The sequence below is a fragment of the Mauremys reevesii genome, linkage group 2 (genome assembly GCF_016161935.1).
Source record: "Mauremys reevesii isolate NIE-2019 linkage group 2, ASM1616193v1, whole genome shotgun sequence".
NCBI lineage: Eukaryota > Metazoa > Chordata > Testudines > Geoemydidae > Mauremys > Mauremys reevesii.
Genome location: NC_052624.1, coordinates 226,039,287 through 226,053,672, shown reverse-complemented (window position 1 = coordinate 226,053,672; position 14,386 = coordinate 226,039,287). Strand labels below are relative to the sequence as shown.

Sequence of the window (14,386 nt, the reverse complement as noted above, 5' to 3'; positions counted from 1 at the left end):
TTCTGGAGTCAATTTGCCAATACCCACAATTTGTACCTGGGCAGAATTTGGTAAGTAACAAACAAAATATACTTCCCTCTACATAGTTAAAAATCGCAATATTTTCCGCTTCAAACAAATTTGTGACTTTGACTTCCTTGGGGCTACACAAACAGATAGCACCTGAGAATCTCTCTCTATACACCCTGTGGGAATGTTGTGTGTTTGTTACATGAGACTCACAATAAATCACTTTCGATGTTACATAAACCTTTATTATCATATGAACTTTACATATTGGCAAAATCTTCTTCCAAATAATGCAGAATCTATTGATTAAGGGTATAGAGCCTGATATTGAGACTGGACCCTGTTCTGCACTGAAAGATGCATTATGAACTGTATGGATGTATATGTACAGAAGTGGACCATTCTCAATAGCATGATTACTCGTTTTCATTATTTTTCTGCACTGGTATCCCAACTCATCCTATATCTGTTCAAAAACACAAACAAGACCAGCTAGCACTTACCATATCTTCACCCTTCAATATTTGCAGATTATATTGAATTGAGAAGAAGAGTAAATAATGAGAAACACTGCAGTCCAATATAAGAGGACTTAGAACATTAAAGTGCCTTGGCTAACAGATGGCAAATATGGTTCAATACGGATAAATGCAAAATAATGAGCTTTAAAGCAAAGAATAAAAAAGAGGAAATATCTGCTTACTGAAAAGGTGCTGAGGCATAATGATCAGAAAAGAGATTTGGGGGTTATTGCAAAATAATATCCTTGCAGCCCTGAACCCAAAGCTGCAGTGAAGACAAACAAGATACTGAGTTGCGTTCTTAGAAATATATATTGCAAATAAAAGCAAGAATTATGCTCAGATAAGGCACTAATACATCTGCTGAGGGCACAGCACCATACTGGTCAGGATATTTCAGAAAAGGAACAAATGCATCCGAAACATATTCATCCCACGTTGCGCAAAACAACAGCAGAGTGCAAAATCAGATTGCAGAAAAATGAAAAATAAATGATCGGTGGGCAAAACAAGCTAATTGCACTTGCAAAGAATGCAAAAAATGAGACCATCCAATGTTGCTATTAGAAAATTGGAAAGAAAAAAGTGTAAGGAAAGTTGTTTATGAAAGCTCACTGCACAAGAAGCATAACTGAATTCAAGATGTGACTAAAAGCCTTTCTAAACAAAGAAAGCATTCAGCTACAATAGTAAATAAAGTCAGGCATGGGAAACAAAAGGAAACAGAGATGAAAGGTTATTAAAAATAATACAGTGCTGCTTAAAGGCATCAGCTGAGACCAGAGACCCATTGACCTAGGTGCTGTACATACACAAAGCAAGAGTCAGATTTTCAGAAATATGAACCTAAAGTTCTAAATCCTTATTTAGACTGCTAAAAATGTGACTTGATTTTCAAAAGTACTGAGCACACAACAGCTTTTATTGAAGTCAACGGGAACTGCTGGGGGGCAGATTTTTTGAAAATATGGCCCCACATTTAGGTGTTAAGATTCTGATACTGCAAACATGTATGCACCTAGCTAACTTTAAGCATGTGAGCAGTCCCATTGACTTCAGAGGGACTACTCATGTGCTTAGAGTTACACACACGTGTACGTGTTTCCAGGACTGGGTGGGGCCTTAATATGAATTTAGAAGCCTAACTTTAGGCTCCTATTTTTGAAACTCTTGGTCCTTTTATCTATCTGTTTTCAAGAAGATAGAAATTTGCCATAAAGATTTGTTCCCTCCATCTTAAAAATAAACCCAAAGAGTTCTTCATGCAGAATTAGTACTGTACATGTTTAGTCAAACTACCCACATAGACTTTGCATTTAAATTTGGTCTCAAATTATTATAGAAGGAGGCCTAAATAAATAATTTTTTAAAACACCACACACCTGGACTTTAATGAAGTCCAGATACAAACCTCTTGCCTAGCCTCTCCCTCTGTAAAGACCAAACCAAAACTCTGAAGATCCAAACACAAACCCAATACTGGAGAAATTCAGGTCCAGATATGAACTTTGCAGCTCAGGGACCTTCTCCACATGGACCTAGTCCAAAATCCATTAAAGTCAATAGGAATTTTTCCACTGAGTTCAAAATTCTTTGCATCAGGACCCTTTTGGGTCAGTAGTTAAGCTCTTTACAATAATTAGTAACTCTGTGGCTGAGAAGCAACATCATCAAACCCCGTTATGTTTTTAAATCCTTTTTTCCAACTTCGTGTTTTACAACAGCTTCTAAAATCAGTGAACTAGAGTACTATTATTTTTAACATAGATGTCCCCAATCTTTTCAAATTTCTCTTTTCTTCAATCAATATGATAAGACATAAAATTAACTCAAAATTAACATGGCACACACTAAATGGATTAAAAGCTATCTAACTGATACGTCTCAAAATGTAACTGTAAATGAGGAATCATCATTGAGATGGTGTGTTTCTAGTGGGATCCCACAGGGATCAGTTCTTGAACTGCACTATTTAACACATATTAATGACCTACTTGGAAGAAAACATTAAATGATCATTAATAAAGTTTGCAGGTGACACAAAAATTGGGGATTGGCTGGTAAACTCAGTGCAGGCAAAATTGATCTGGATTGGCTGGTAAGCTCAGTGCAGGCAAAATTGATCTGGATTGGCTGGTAAACACTGTGCATTTTAAGATGGCTAAATGTAAACATATACATCTAGGAAAAAAGAAAGTAGGCCATACCATCAGGATAGGGGAATCTATCTGGGAGAGCAGTGACACTGAAATATTTGGAGGTTGTGGTGGATAATTACCTGAACATGAGCTCCCAGTACAACACTGTGGCCAAAAGGGCTAATGCAATCTTTGGATGAATAAACAGGGGAACATCAAATAGGAGTAGAGAGGTTATTTTACTTCTGTCTTTGGCACTGGTAAAAAGAACAGGAGTACTTGTGGCACCTTAGGCCTGGTCTACACTAGGACTTTAATTCGAATTTAGCAGCGTTAATTCGAACTAACCGCTCAACCGTCCACACCAGGAAGCCATTTAATTCGAACTAGAGGGCTCTTTAGTTCGAATTTGGTACTCCACCCCGACAGGTGGAGTAACGCTAAATTCGACATGGCTAGCTCGAATTAGGCTTGGTGTGGATGCTAATCGAACTTAGTAGCTCCGGGAGCTATCCCACACTGCACCACTCTGTTGACGCTCTGGACAGCAGTCCGAGCTTGGATTCTCTGGCCAGCCACACAGGAAATGACCCAGGAAAATTTGAATTCCTTTTCCTGTCTGGGCACTTTGAATCTGATGTCCTGGTTGGACATCGGGGCGAGCTCCGCAGCACCTGCAACGATGCAGAGCTCTCCAGCAGAGGAGTCCGGGCAATCCCAGAATAGAAAGAGGTCCCCAGCATGGACAGACCGGGAAGTCATGGATCTGATCGCTGTGTGGGGCGAGGAGTCTGTGCTCTCGGAGCTGCGCTCCAGCAAGCGGAATGCAAAGACCTTCGAGAAGATCTCGAAAGCCATGAAAGACAAAGGATACAGCCGGGATGCGATGCAGTGCCGCGTGAAAGTCAAGGACCTAAGACAAGGGTATCAAAAAGTCAGAGCGGCAAACGGATGCTCCGGAGCCAAGCCCCAGACATGCCGCTTCTACGAGGCACTGCATGCCATTCTCGGTGGGTCTGCCACCACTGCCCCACCAGTGACGGTGGACTCCGAGGACGGAATAGTGTACCGGGACAGTTCCTCCTCGATGTTCGCCGATGGGGAAGATGAGGAATGGTCTTTGGAGGACGGCGCAGGCGACAGCGAACCCACTCCCGCTTTCCCTGACAGCCAGGATCTCTTCATCACCCTCACAGAGATCCCCTACCAACCCTCCCCTGCCGTTAACCCGGACTCAGAATCAGGGGAAGGATCAGGCGGTAAGTGCTATAGACGTGTAAACATTTATTTTTTATAAAATAGGCATAGAAAAAATAGAAATACTATATAAAAATTTTTCAATGTAAAACTATATAAAAAGTAGGTCCACACATATAGGGATTGAACAATAATCCTCTTGGGACAGTTCAACAAAGCTCTCAAAGAGGTGCTCGAAAAGCCTCCGCAGGAGGTTCCTGGGGAGAGGTGCCTTGTTGGGTGCTCCGTGGAAGCACACTCTTCCGCGCCAGGACATCCTAATGTACATAGGAACCATCGCCTCCACCAGCATTGCTGCATATGGTCCTGGTCTGTGCAGGGCTTCTCTTAGCATCCGCTCTCTCTGACTCCGAGTGACACGCCTCAGGGTAATGTCATTCTGGAAGTGCTGCATCTAATTAGGGCAATTAGTGTACTGTTACTATTGTGAATGGTAGACTTTTACTTTGCATAAGAATGACCCTCGCTTAACAGCCACGTGTTGGAGGCCACAGAGGAAAAGCATACAGTGATCTTTCCCGTGCACTGCCGGGAGGGGCTGGAAAAGGCTCAGACTTTATGCTTTCCAGATTGCCTTTAGCGGGAGGGCACAGCTATCCATTAACTGTTAAGCAGACTCTACTGTAAGGCTTACCAGGACTGGCTGCTAGACGGATTCAGCTGTCCCTCCCCGCTTGGCGTCTCTCCTGTGCAAGACCGCAACCACTGAAAGCGTATTTCGAAATCTCGAACTTGTCCTGAGATCTCGTGAGACTAGGTGCCCTGTATGGTCTTGTTCACAGAAACTGACTAGACTGTGCTCACTGTTCGCAAACATGTATCTGTTCAAGGAAATCACTTACTTTTTCGCATCACACAGCTTCGGCTCTTTCCCGGACTGCCCCGGCATCCCCCTCGCAGAGGCTGGCTCAGATTAGACGGCGAAAGAAAAAGACTAGGGACGAGATGTTCCAGGAACTGATGGCCTGCTCCAGAGCAGAGGCGGCAGAGCAGAGACAGTGGAGGGAGACCCTGTGTCAGCAGCATCGCACACACATCGAACGGGAGGATAGGTGGCGGCAGGAAGACCAGCAGGCGACTCAAACGCTGCTTGGTCTAATGAGGGAGCAAACGGACACGCTCCGGCGCCTTGTAGATGTTCTGCAGGACCGCAGGCAGGAGGAGAGAGCCCCCCTGCATTGCATCTGCAACCGCCCTCCAACGCCAAGAAGTCCTGTCCCCCCCTCACCCAAAGTTACAAGAAGGAGGGGCGGTAGGGGCCGTGAGAACTGTCACTGCACCGCAGCAGAGCGCTAATGTACAAGACACCTCTCGCGCTCTAAATTTGTAGAAGTTCTTCCCTTACAGGATCACCCAGTCCCAAATCCAAGTTTCAACCCCCCACTGTGTATAACATTATTAAAAGCGGTTTGCTGTTACTCTCTGTTTCCGTCACGTTTCTCGTGTCAGAAGACTTTGTGTGTAGGGGGGGGGATTTTCAATTGCAGTGCATAGCCGACATTACCAGGGTACAGACTTGGGGGCAGGGTCAACTGCAGGGCACACACAGACTGCAGTCACTAGGCACAAGGGTCAGTCTGTGTGGTGTATGCTGCCCCGGGTCATTCGTTGATGTGTATGCTTGTCCAGGGTCCTGGTGCCTGCCATCCCCAAATGTAAAGGCAGGCTTCCCTTACCATGCACTTCGACCGTAGCCACGAGCCTCTCCGCTGCCCTGAGCCCCAAAAAGAGCCCTCATTCAGGGACAGATACTCACCCGTCCCCCACACCCCTCACCCCTTCCAACGCCCAAACCCACAGCCCACAGCCATCATGCAAACCCCTATCCAAAGACGGCACCCCTCGCCCCTTCCTGCAAACCCACCCATTCCTGCTATCCCACCCCTACATGCACAATCACTGTAAACCGTCCCCCACCCCACAGACCTATGTAGGAGCAGGAGGCTGTCCATCCTGTATTGGACAAGCGGTCCGTCCTGGACAAGCGGTGTGCACTGTACATCAGTGCACACCGAACCCACCACAGTATGCTTCCATGTTTCAACCCAGGAACAGAAATGCAAAGTCAACGAAAGATTATTAATTACTGTTACATGTCATTAGTTTTAAAACGTGCTTTGGAAGTGGGGGAAACTTGGAGAACCGGGTTTGTGAGCTCAGATCTAACTCGACACATACAGACACAGGCCCATGATCAGGCTCTCTTAAAATCAAGTGGACAGTCACAGGTTACCCTGCTCTGCGAGGAAACTAGCTTTCAAAGCCTCCCGGATGCACAGCGCTTCCCGCTGGGATATTCTCTTGGCACGGGTGTCTGGCTGATCGTAAACAGCAGCCAGGCGATTTGCCTCAACCTCTCATCCGGCCAAAAAGGTCTCGCCCTTGCTCTCACACAGATTGTGGAGCACACAGCAAGCAGCAATAACTACGGGGATATTCTTTTCGCTGATGTCCGAGCGAGTGAGTAAGCTCCGCCATCTCCCCTTGAGACGTCCGAAAGCACACTCCACAACCATTCTGCACTTGCTCAGCCGGTAGTTGAAGAGTTCCTTCTCACTGTCCAAGGCTCCTGTATAGGGCTTCATGAGCCAGGGCATTAGCGGGTAGGCCGGGTCCCCGAGGATCACTGTAGGCATCTGCACATCCCCAACCGTTATTTTGTGGTCCGGGAAGAAAGTACCTGCCTGGAGGCGTTTGAAGAGACCAGAGTTCCTGAACACACGCGCGTCATGAACCTTGCCCGCCCACCCGACGTTGATGTTGGTAAAACATCCCCTATGGTCCACCAGTGCTTGCAGCACCATTGAAAAGTAGCCCTTTCGGTTAATGTACTCGCTGGCCTGGTGGGCTGGTGCCAGGATAGGGATGTGAGTCCCATCTATAGCCCCACCGCAGTTTGGGAATCCCATCGCGGCGAAGCCATCTATGATGACCTGGACGTTTCCGAGAGTCACTACCTTTGAGAGCAGTTGCTCAACGATTGCGTGGGCTACTTGAATCACAGCAACCCCCACGGTAGATTTGCCCACGCCAAAGTGGTTCGCTACTGACCGGTAGCTGTCTGGCGTGGCAAGTTTCCAGAGGGCTATGGCCACTCGCTTCTGCACACTCAGGGCTGCTCGCATCCGTGTGTCCTGGCGCTTCAGGGCAGGGGACAGCAAGTCACACAGTTCAAGGAAAGTGCCCTTACGCATCCTGAAGTTACGCAGCCACTCTGTTTCATCCCAGACCTGCAGCACTATGCGGTCCCACCAGTCCGTGCTTGTTTCCCGGGCCCAGAATCGCCGTTCCACACCATGAACTTGACCCATTGCCACCATGATCTCCATGGCGCGGCGTACCCTGCTTTCTGAGAGGTCTGTGCCACTCTCCTCACCATGCTGCCGGAGCCTCCTCGCCCGATTTCTCAGCAGCTGACTGTGGAAGAGGTGGACGATAAGGTGCGAGCCGTTGACAACGGCCATAAGTGCAGCGATGATCGCAGCGGGCTCCATGCTCGCAGTGCTGTGGCATCCGCGCTGTAACCGACCAGAGAAGGGCGCGATCAGATTTCCCGCCGGCGCTTTCAGGGAGGGAGGGCGTGATTGACGGTTCAATGACGACAGTATCCCAAAACCGCCCTCGACACATTTTTTCCCCCAGCAGGCATTGCGAGCTCTACCCAGCATTCCAATGGGCAGCGGGGACTGCGGGAACTGTGGGATAGCTTCCCACAGTGCACCGCTTCCAAAGTCGACGCCGGCCCCGTTAATGTGGACTCAGAAGTTCGAATTAGTGTATTTAGTGTGGATACACAAATTCGACTTCATAAGGTCGAATCCACAAATTCGACTTAAGTAGATTCGAAATAGTCTTGTAGTGTAGACAAGGCCTTAGAGACTAACAAATTTATTTCAGCATAAGCTTTCGTGGGCTACAGCTCACTTCTTCAGATGCATAGAATGGAACACACAGACAGAAGATATTTATACATACAAAGAACATGAAAAGGTGGAAGTATGCATACCAACTGGAAGAGTCCAATCAATTGAGATGAGCTATCATCAGCAGGAGAAAAAAAAAACCTTTGAAGTGATAATTGAGATGACCCATAGAAGGTGTGAGGAGAACTTGACATAGGGAAATAGATTCAATTAGTGTAATGACCCAACCATTCCCAGTCTCTGTTTAAACCTATGTTAATTGTATCTAATTTGCATATTAATTCAAGTTCAGCAGTCTCTCTTTGGAGTCTGTTTTTGAAGTTTTTTTGTTGCAAAATTGCCACCTTCAAGTCTGTCACTGAGTAGTTAGAGAGGTTGAAGTGTTCTCCCACTGGTTTTTGAATGTTATGATTCCTGATGTCAGATTTGTGTCCATTTATTCTTTTGTGTAGAGACTGTCCGGTTTGGCCAATGTACATGGCAGAGGGGCATTGCTGGCACATGGTGGCATATATCACGTTGGTAGATGTGCAGGTGAATGAGCCCCTGATGGCGTGGCTGATGTGATTAGGTCCTATGATGGTGTCACTTGAATAGATATGTGACCACTGCTGAAATGTTGTGTTTCTAGTGTCCACAATTCAAGAAAGATGTTGATAAACTGGAGAAGGTTTAGAGAAGAGCCATGAGAATGATTAAAGGATTAGAAAACATGCCTTTTAGTGATAGACTCAAGGAGCTCAATTTATTTAGCTTAACAAAGAGAAGGTTTATGGGTGACTTGATTATAGTCTACAAGTGCCCACTTGGGGAAAAAAATATTTGATAATGTGTTCTTCAATTGAGCAGAGAAAAGTATAACACGATCCAATGGCTGAAAGTTGAAGCTAAACAAATTTGGACTAGAAATAAGGCTTACATTTTTCATAGGGAGAGGAATTAACATTGGAACAATTTACCAAGGCTCATAGTAGATTCTTTATCACTGGCAATTTTTAAGTTTAGATTTTTTTTTCTAAAAAAAATGCTTTAGGAATTATTTCCCATGGCCTGTGTTACACAGGAGGTCAGACTAGATGATCACAAGATGATTTGGCCTTGGTATCTATGTGGTGGCATCAAATTAGTTATTTGTTGAGGGAAGGGGCAAATTCCATTGCCCCTCAAACCCTGGCAGGATTCCAGTTCTAGTCCCTGATCATTCCTCTCACCTTCCTCCCACAGTCTCACCTTCCACCCCGGTCTCCCTTGGCTGGGAAATCTCCTTTCTCCTACCCACACAACATATGAGCCAGTGCTGGCAGAAGTCAAGTTCTTGGCAGACTTCCCTGTGCTCTGCCATACATGAAAAGATTCTCTGTGTGCCAGGTCACACCACCATTTGTCCCAGATGCCCTTCAGTCTGGATGGAGGGGAATCTGGGTCAAATTTCAGTGGCATTATGACCATGCAGCCAGAGTGATGCTTTAGACTACTCCGTCAGTGGCCATATTGATTTAGTACAGGGCCAGTGCATAAAAGTGGTTAGGCCATGACCCCTCTGGTTTTGCAGCCTATGGAACTTTGAGCAAGTGCAATCACCCTCACTCAACCACCCCTAATTTGTGTGGCTGAATCTGTGAGATGTCACAGAAGATACTGCTCAAGGATTGGAATCTGGTTCAAAATTCATTTTATACTGTTTCTGACTATCCTACCTAAAATAAACTCAAATGTCCTTGCACTCAACCATTGCTGTATTCATCATCATCACTTTTATCCTCCACTGAGGCATTTTTGATTCTGCGATACTTTCTCCCTGTATGCAAACCCTTAAGAAGGCAAAGGCACAATGAGACCCTACGGTGCTCCAGTAGATTAATATAATAAAGTTTCTGGAACAAGATTGATTTTCTTCTTGGCATACACCCTTTTGTTACATCTGTTTTTTTAAGCAAAGGAATAGCAATTCTGTAATGGATCTCATCACATTGCACTTCCCAAAATGTCAACATTGCTGAGAGGAAAAACACATTCCTTTATAGTACGACTAGTGGGAAATAGTACAACTGCTAAACACTTTCTATACTAGTTTCAATATACATGTAGCTGTGTTTTGGTAGGTTTAATTAAGAAAAGCAACAATGACTTCTTTATATACAGTACAGCTATTTGAATTAGAATTGGATCTATGAAAAGAACTAAGTTTTTTTATCTATCACATAGTTATCTCCTTGTCAATGCTAGTAAAACAGATCTAGCATATACCTTTTCAAATGGCAAAATTACCCATTTTACTAGTGTTAAGCATCCTTGATTTTCAGCAAACCCTTCTTTTTATTTATTTATTTATTATTTATTTGGTGTTAGTGTAACATGCCTATTAACAGCACTTCCATCTTATCCATCAAACAGCTAAAGTAAAGGTGTATGTATTGCACTGCTGCTAGCTCTGCTGTATACAGTCAGCTGAAGTGTCCCCACACTAACCACTTAATTAGTTTCAAAAATGACCTAAAGGAACTGGATGTGAGGATAGCAACTGAATAAGATGTGAAAGAGCAATTCAGTCTCCAGGCCCATTCAGTCCTTGGCCTCTCTACTGATAATGTCAGAAAGGTTCCCCATTAGTGACAGTTATGATGTGCAAAACTTTTTGTATACTAGACCATATACTGAATCTACCAGCATATTTGATATAGGTTAGTAAGCAGCCATTGCTGGTAACAACTTTTAGTCACCACTGACCTGGGCCAAATATAAACTTGTCACCTCAAAGTAAAACACTCTATATTTCATTATTAATTCCCTGAGTGAGCCAGTCTCTCCAGTACACCTTCCTGAAATGATTTTGATACTATTTCCTCTATAAAAGGATTATGAATTGCAACAAACATCTTTACATCTATGAAGAAATAGGTTGAAATCCTTGACACATTGACATCAACAGCAAAAAACCTGTTGATATCAATGGGGTCAGGATTTCACCCATGGTATTTGCAATAGTGAAAAAAAAAAGAGTGGTCCATCTGCCCTGCTCTCAGTATGCGTTATCAGGTAAGGTTCTCTCTAAGGGTACGTCTACACTACGGGACTATTCCGAATTTGCATAAACCGGTTTTGTAAAACAGATTTTATAAAATCGAGTGCGCGCGGCCACACTAAACACATTAAATCGGTGGTGTGCGTCCATGGTCCGAGGCTAGCGTCGATTTCTGGAGCGTTGCACTGTGGGTAGCTATCCCGTAGCTATCCCATAGTTCCCGCAGCCTCCCCCGCCCCTTGGCATTTCCGGGTTGAGATCCCAGTGCCTGATGGGGCAAAAATCATTGTCGCGGGTGGTTCTGGGTACAGCCTCACCCCTCCCTCCCTCCCTGACAGCGGCAGACAACCGTTTCGCGCCTTTTTTGCTTTGCTTGGTGAACCGTGCAGACGCCATAGCACAGCAAGCATGGACCCTGCTCAGCTCCATACCGCAATCGTGGATGTTTTAAACACCTCGCGCACTCTCGTGCAGTATATGCTGAACCAGGACCTTCGAACCGAGGCGAGTAAGAGGCGGATACGGCAGCGCGGCGATGACCGCATTGTGTTGCAGGTGTGGGACGATTCCCAGTGGCTGCGAAACTTTCGCATGCGTAAGGGCACTTTCATGGAACTTTGTGACTTGCTTGCCCCTGCCCTGAAACGCCATAATACCAAGATGAGAGCAGCCCTCACAGTAGAGAAGCGAGTGGCGATAGCCCTGTGGAAGCTTGCAACGCCAGACAGCTACCGGTCAGTCGGGAATCAATTTGGAGTTGGAAAATCTACTGTGGGGGCTGCTGTGATGCAAGTAGCCAAAGCAATCACTAAGCTGCTGCTACAAAAGGTTGTGACTCTGGGAAACGTGCAGGCCATAGTGGATGGCTTTGCTGCAATGGGATTCCCTAACTGTGGGGGGGCGATAGATGGAACCCATATCCCTATCTTGGCACCGCAGCACCAGGGCACCCAGTACGTAAACCGGAAGGGGTACTTTTCAATGGTGCTGCAAGCACTGGTGGATCACAAGGGACATTTCACAAACATCCACGTGGGATGGCCAGGGAGGGTTCATGACGCTCGCGTCTTCAGAAGCACTACTCTGTTTAAACGGCTGCAGCAAGGGTATTACTTCCCAGACCAGAAAATAACAGTTGGGGATGTTGAAATGCCTGTCGTTATCCTGGGGGACCCAGCCTACCCCTTGATGCCATGGCTCATGAAGCCATACACAGGCAGCCTGGACAGTGGTCAGGATCTGTTCAATTACAGGCTGAGCAAGTGCAGAATGGTGGTGGAATGTGCATTTGGCCGTTTAAAGGCTCGCTGGCGCACATTACTGACTCGCTCAGACCTCAGCCAAACCAATGTCCCCTATGTTATTGCTGCTTGCTGTATTCTCCATAATCTCTGTGAGAGTAAGGGGAGACCTTTATGGCGGGGTGGGAGGCTGAGGCAAATCACCTGGCCGCTGATTACGCGCAGCCAGACACCAGGGAGATTAGAAGAGCACACCAGGAAGCGGTGCGCATCAGAGAAGCTTTGAAAACGAGCTTCATCAATGGCCAGGGTACAGTGTGACTGCTGTGTTTGTTGATGAACACCCAACCCCTTGATTGACTCAGTCCCTGTAAGCAACTCCCCCTCCCCCTTCGAGTACAGCTTACTTATGCAAATAAAGTCACTTATATTTAAAAGCATGAATTCTTTATTGATTCATTATAAAAAGAGGGAGAGAAGTAAGGGTGTGCTTTGGGAGGAGGAAAGGAGGGATGGAGAAGGCCATTAAAAAAAATTCAGAGTAACGGCATCCTTCTGGTTGGGCTGTCCACGGGGGTGGAGTGGGCGGGTGCACGGAGCCTCCCCCCACGCGTTCTTACACGTCTGGGTGAGGAGGCTAAGGAACATGGTGAGGGGGGAGGGTGGTTATACAGGGGCTGCAGCGGCACTCTGTGATCCTGCTGCCGTTCCTGAAGCTCCACAAGACTCCGGAGCATGTCAGTTTGATCACGCAGCAGCCCCAGAGTTGCATCCCGCCACCGCTGATCTTCCTGCCGCCACCGCTGATTTTCCTGCCGGTCTTCCTGTCGCCACCTCTCATCTCGGTTGTCCCTCCTGTCCTCACGTTCACTGGCCTCTTTCCTGTAATTTGAAACCACGTCCTTCCACTCATTCAGATGAGCTCTTTCATTGCGTGTAACTTCCATAATATCCGAGAACATCTCATCTCGCGTCTTCTTTTCCTCCGCCTTATCTGTGCTAGCCTTTGGGATGGAGGAGGGACGCTTGAAATTTTGCAGCTGCATGAGGGAGATAAATATTTAGAAAGATACATTTTACAGAACAATGGTTATACTGTTTCACAGTGAACATCACTATTCACCTAGCACATGTGATTTCCCTACAAGGTCGCATTTCTCATCTTAATAGTGACCGCTTGCAGCTCTGGGTTTACAGATCTCACAGACACATCAGGTCCAGGCATCAGAATTCAGCTTGCATGCGGCCATGGTAAGCCACTGTCTCAGTGATTTACCCTCCCCAACGCATGGCTAATACCATGCTAGCTCCCTGCTAATCAACAACCTTCCCCTCCCCACCCACCGGTGACCAAACAGAAAAGATCATCGGCATTTCACTACTCACCTCCCCCCGCTTCGCTACGTGCAGGAAAGTGTCTTTTTTAAGCTGCTGCATTCCACGAAACCAGTAGAAAAATGGCCACCCCCCTTACTTAAATTCCTGATTTTTAACCAGGTTATCCTGAACGATATCACTTTGCTGAGGATAACAGAACAAGATAAAGAGCGGATGCTTCTTGAATGCCAGCAGTCCCGGGACCATACGCTGCGATGCTTTGCCACGCAATGATACCTGATTACTTGCTACATGCATGGCATGGTAAAGTGTCCTACCATGGTGGGCGGAACAAGGATGCCTTGCCCAGAAACCTTCTGCAAAGGCTTCTGGAGTACCTACAGGAGCGCTTCATCGAGATGTCCCTGGAGGATTTCCTCTCAATCCCTGGACATGTTAACAAACTTTTCTAAGTAACTATACTGTCTGCGAATGCATCCCAAGTCCTCTGGGCAAATCAATCATTAAAAAAGGCTTGCTTAAAAAACACTGTTTGCTATTTGCAAAGGTACACTCACCAGAGCTCCCTTCCAGGGCGTCATTCTCTGGAATAGTTGCTTGTGAGGGCTGGGAGCAGGGTAATTCCGTCAGGGTTATAAAAGCTCCTGGCTGCTGGGGTTCATGGAGTGCTGTGTGCTCTCTGCGAGGTCTTCCTCTTCTTCTTCCTCTTCATCTTCCCGTCTGCATAATCCTCAGACATGGCAGAGATTACAACCCCACCTCGGAATCCACGGTCAGGGTGGGGTACTTGTGGCGCAGCCCCTAAAATGCGTGCAGCTCAGCATAGAAGCGGCATGTTTTTCGACCTGCCCGGACCTTCCGTTTGCTTCTTTGGTTTTCTGGTAGGCTTGTCTGAGCTCCTTAACTTTCACTCTGCACTGCACGGAGTCCCTGCTGT

General features: G+C 46.3%; 1 long non-coding RNA gene across 1 annotated transcript in view; it reads right to left on the bottom strand.

The window, feature by feature from the left end:
- The window catches only part of LOC120398471, a 117,953-nt gene that overhangs the window by 83,721 nt on the left and 19,846 nt on the right, over nucleotides 1-14,386 (bottom strand). The window lies entirely within an intron of this gene.